The following is a 5888-nucleotide window of genomic DNA, read 5'->3' as shown; positions in this document are numbered from 1 at the left end:
TGTTCGTTGACGTTTTATTGGGGTTTTATTGTCTTAGAGGTTATAAAAAGAAAGTTTCCATTAGGACAGGGATTTCCAACCTACGGTTCGGGGGCCATTTGCGGCCCACCATCCATTTTTCAGTCACCTGTGGCATATATTAAAATGACATTCAACAATGCCCACAAGATAAATTCAAAATACTAGTTTGGAGATGGTCAAAGTGAGAAGGGAGGGTTTTGAAAAAAAAAAAAAAAAAGGTGCCATTACTACAAAAAAGTTGGTTAATATAGTGTAGAGCTTTTGCAAAGATACAAATAAATTATTTGTTCTATTACGGCTAAAATAATAGATTCTCTACAAAACACTGTGGTGAATAAAGATTTTTAATTGTCTTTAAAGAGATACTTGGGTCCGGGTGGCCATGTTTTCACTAACAAGTTCATTTTAGATATTTTTTGATCAGGAAAAGAGTTGTAATTTTTCTAGTTTATCAATTCATTTTGGAGGAATTAGGAAATAAGTGACTCCATGAATAATGCCTCCTTTTAATGAAGAAAATGCAAATAGCCAAATGGCCGCGCCCTCTACCGTTCTCTCCTTGTTCAGTCGGAGTCACTGAAGGGACCGATTACAAACTCTCCATTGGAAATCATTGTACTTTCATTGCTTATAACGTCCAAAAACGGTGATCAATTGGCACCAAAATTTATGTGGACATCCCTACTAACTGCCACTTGCAACATATCAAAAGGATTAACCTCTCCGTAGCTGATTTATATGAGAATGAGCAAATGAGCACAGCTACGTATGTACGTATTTACCTACCTCCTGAGAGTTGACACGAGTTTAGCGTAGCTAAATATAACCAGTCGGGGTTCGTGTGCCCATTCATGCTCTTGTCCGCTTCAGCTTGTGTAAGTGGAGAAGCGATCGCCACGTTTTTTTTTATTTTTTGGAGGTGATCATGATGAGATCACGTTTTATGTCAATAAATCCAAACTATTGTGCAGAACACTTATATTTTCATAGGTTGAAGTGGACAAGAGTAGTGGGCATGTAATGTGTAAATAATGTGCATTTGCATTTTGGTGGCGACAACAGAACTGACAAAGCGAACAATATTACCACGCTTGGCTCCCTCCCGTGACGTAGACAGCTGAGACAGAAAAAATAACAAACCGAGCTCTAAAAGGGGGCGGGCCAATTTGTTCTATATCTAATCACAAAAAAAGTTCTTAAATCACTACAGAGTCTTTTTGGCGGAGCATTTTAGTACTGATGTCATTTTTACATGCAGACCTTTTATATAAGTGTCAATGTTAAGCTCATCCAAGTATCTCTTTAAAATAAGATTTATGGCTGGGATTGTCCCTCTGTGATTCCATTTTTGGAACGTATACATGTATATTAACGCTTAAGTACGTAAAATAAAAAATGACAGAAAAAAAAGTAAATGCATTTTTTAAAAAGTTAATTGAAGACCTCACATACATTAGCCGAATTAAAGACTCAATTGTTTTTGATGCTTGCAAAACAGGTACCTCATGTTTATGAAAGGTACAAAACTGCCTGATGTCTACAAAAGCACAAACTTTAGTTTAATAGAAGACTCGCTTGTTTTAAATGTTTACAAGACACTTACTTCAGCTAAGTTGAAGGTACAAAATTGTCTTTGATGTTTACAAAAATATACTAGGTTTGTTGATGAAACAAAAGTCTCATGACAAAACAGGTATTTCAGATCCTTATAAGTAACAAAAATGTCATTGATGTTTATGAAAATACATCATGTTTAATGGAAATCAAAAATTGTCTCGATATGAAGACATCATTAGGTTCGCCAAAAACAACATTTCCCAAAAAGACAAAAGCAATTTTTGTTGAAGACAAAGTCAAATACTTAATTGCTATATTTGTCAATCTTAAAGGGGGGACAGCACTGGCACCTTTTCTTGCTGACGAGTGAGGAAACTGATGAGAACCAAGCCAAAAGTCCAAACAGGCACGGGGCTTCGACTGTAAACAAACACTTTGGTGGGCCTTTGATTGGCAATTACTCCACCCCCACCAAAAACAACGAAAACACTGCAGCCTTGTTCATCTCCGCACACACATCAGCGCACACTACAGGGCACGTTGTAACTTCTGTGGCGAGAATCCTATTATTTTGATCGGCTGTGAGGGAATTGAAGTAATGAGTGCATGATGGGCCGGCCGCGTGTGAGAGGATGCTCTGAGCTGTGCTCTTTGGTCACCCCTTTCCTAACTCATTTCCCCATTGAAAATAATAGAAATATAAACTAGTGTTGCAGTGCAAGCACCACACTTTTTACGATTGCCATCATGCGTTCAAGTGTAAAAAGTGTCAATTCTGTTTGTTAAAACTTTTAAACTGTAATGTACTAGCCGGTCAATGTATACGATTGCCGGCCTGACTGTTTTCTGAGCCGATTAGGGAGAAAAAAGAACACTCAAAACACCCCAAATCACAGGAGAAATCAAATATCAGGCCTTTGCTGACTTTGATTTAAAGAGAGGAATCAGATTCCAAATCTGCTTGATTATCCGTATGTGTGTACAAACTTTAAAATACAATGACAATACAGAACCAGAATGTCACCTCCATCCTCTTTCATGATGAACAGAAAGGTGTTGATATTATGAGACGGGGTCACGCTTCCCTTGAAGCCGTTGGGACTAAAACTGAATGTTATTTCCTGCAACCGCACTTTTATCCAGAAGTTGAATGGCTGTATACGTTCTACTATTTCCTGTTGTACTATATCATAATGACTCTGCAAAATAAGCCTTAAAACAAAAAAGTACACATATCGATCCAAGAATCGGGCCTTTGCTAACGGTGATCATAAGGAAGGGAAATTGCTCAAATTTGCTCTGATCGTCTGTATGCCTGTGCCAAGAATAGGGACCGATTCCTGCCGCAAACTGTGCACGATTGAGTTATTAAAGCCCCCCCAAACATTTATAATTTTCAATATTAATAGGATGAACTGTAAATATATCACAAACTATAATCCTAAAAATAACCAACTAATTTACATTGCCAATAACAATACATGGCTTAAAGATGATTTGGTTTCTGAAAATACACAAGGAGTGCATGTATACATGCACATGCGCTAAAGAATCTCCCACAACAACCCAGGCTAAACTTTGCTCATCCCTCACCAGGGTTATTATAGTTTGGGGGTTTTAAATATAGTTAGGTTTTATTTCGTTTTGAGGTTTGTTTGTTTTGTTTTTAGTTAGTTTTAGCTTTTTTTTTTTTTTAAACACTTACCAATACTTTTAGTTTAGGTTTAGTATTAATTTTATTTTTTTAAATGGTGTTCTACTTGTGTGCAAGATTAAAAAACACCATGGAAAGTATTGTGTAGTACTAGTAATAATTCAACAAAAATATGACTTGTGTGCAAGATTAAAAAACACTATGAATTACTTTGAATTACAATAAGCGCAGTGCATCATACTACTTCTATTGTTGGATGCATCACAGCTCGAATTAAGCAAAGCTAGGATGCCTTGTTTGCCTTTTTTTGTAAATAACTGAATTTCTCTCTCTCTCTCTCTCTCTCTCTCTCTCTCTCTCTCTCTCTCTATATATATATATATATATATATATATATATATATATATATATATATATATATATATATATATATATATAAAAATAAAATCTTTTTTTTTATATATGAAACAAAAAAGGCTAGTGTATGAAATTAATTGCCAAAGGCAAAACGACAGACAATTTCACTATAATCATAGTTACTTTTAGTTAGTTTCATAAACATAAAACACAGTTTCAGTTAGTTTTTGTTTTTTAAAAAGCATTTTTGGTTTTATTGTATTTTGTTTCCGCTAATGTTTTTTCAATTTTAATTTTAGTTATTTCATAAGTTTTCATTAACTAAAATAACCTTGTCCCTAACATGCAAAGCATGTCTCTAAATTGAAAGGTCAACATACTTCCATGACACCAATTAATCCACAACTCTCCTATTTTGACAGGTCTTCGACGGCCTTTTGTGGCATCTTTGGGCATGTCAAAAAGAGCATCAAAATGCAAATAGGTGAATTTTTCAGCAAGTAGCAGGACACAGAACATTAATATATATGGTAAATGGTAAATGGTCTTTCACTTGTATAGCGCTTTTCCACATATTAAGGCACTAAAAGCGCTTCACACTGACATCACATATACCAACTGAGGGTGCAGCATCAGGAGCAATTGGGGGTTCCGTATCTTATTATTATTAGTATCTTGTTTATTATTATCAATATAATAATTTTAGAATTTGTGAATATGTGAGCTGCGACTAAACGAGTGTGTTTAGTAGTTTAAGCTTAATTTTTTTTCTTTTTTTTTTTGTATCTGAGGTCGTGGTAGGGAGAGGATGTCTGCTGCGGTTCAATCAGACTAAATATCCTTCTTCACAATAGTCATCGACGCTGTGCAAACATGATTTAGGGGGGGAACACGCAAGCCATTCCTGAACTAATAAGCAAACTTTGATGACACGGTTCAAACAAGGCTTCAAGGTGGCGGGACGGTTTCTGTTGACAATATCGTAGACAGGACAAAACGCAAACACAACAGAGGAAGTCGACCGAGCCAGGGCAGCCTTTGACAGTAGGAATGTTCATTGTCTCTGGAAAGCAATTGTGTTCATTCCTGGTTGCTATTTTAAAGACTTCACCGGCCTTGGGAGATTATATTGAACATTTTAAACACACTACACCAAACAGAAAACTGATCTGAACATTTACAACTATTTTTTAAAGCTATAAATCATTATATTTCATTTTGGCACATGATTTCTCACCATGTCCGCGCTGGTGTGGCTTGGTCGAACGTGATCAGCGTTAGAAACTGGTTAGACAATGTCGCCTCCTTGTGGTACTCTGATACAATAGCATCACTGCCAAGTTAAGAGCGTGCTGTGCTCAAAATGTGGACTTCTGTACCTTTATTTACATTACATTTACATTGTTTGTTTTACTGTTTGAATATTGCAGTGCATATTATAATTTTATTATCATAACCACGTTCATGACCATTTTTTTTTTTTGCATTTTATTTTTTAAATTTCTAAAACATATACAGCGTTTGTACCTCAAATTGTGGAGGGTTTTCATTTGAATTATTATTTATTTTACATTTACTATGTTGTAATCATGGCTAAGTTTTAGTTGTGTTTGTTGTTTGAAAATGTGAAATAATGACACACAGATCTGATTGACTCGGATCGGCAGATATTTAGCAATTTTGCATATTTATGCAAAAGCGGTAATCGGTAGATTTTTTTTTCCAATATATATTTTTGGGGGGTGGTGAATGGGGGAGGGCTGTATACATGTATTTAATGGTTAGACAGCTGCAGTTTTGGCTCAAATCCCGATGAATCCCAAATGAATCACAAAATGTGGATCTTTTTGTTCAGTTTGCATTTTAAATGTAATTATTGGACAGTTGATACTTTTATTTTTTGTTGTTATATGTTTGAATTGCATTATGAAAATATTAAATGTATAGTATTTATATAATGTCTAATTCATTACTTGTTTTTAGTAGTATATTTTTTCATAACACAAATTAACAATTTCATCTTAAAGTTTGAGATCAAATTAAGCAGAAGAGTTGAAGGAGGGTACCTGCCTGTACATGTCAATAACGGCCGCATGTGGCTGTACATGTTAAAACAGGCATGGACCGCCATTGGACAGCAGTTGGTATTAATGTTGTTATTGGGTCTTATTTGCCTCATTTAATACACCTCTTTATATGAGTAACATTAGTTCTCAAACTGTAAACTGAGGAGTAAGGACACCCTTTATTATGTATTATGACAAAACATGATACAGCGCTAATATCCTGTATGCTTTAG

This window comes from Filicampus tigris, chromosome 9 (genome assembly GCF_054856515.1).
Source record: "Filicampus tigris isolate MCC_2025a chromosome 9, RoL_Ftig_1.0, whole genome shotgun sequence".
Lineage (NCBI taxonomy): Eukaryota > Metazoa > Chordata > Actinopteri > Syngnathiformes > Syngnathidae > Filicampus > Filicampus tigris.
The sequence above is the reverse complement of the archived record's forward strand: the minus strand, read 5'-3'. Positions refer to the sequence as shown.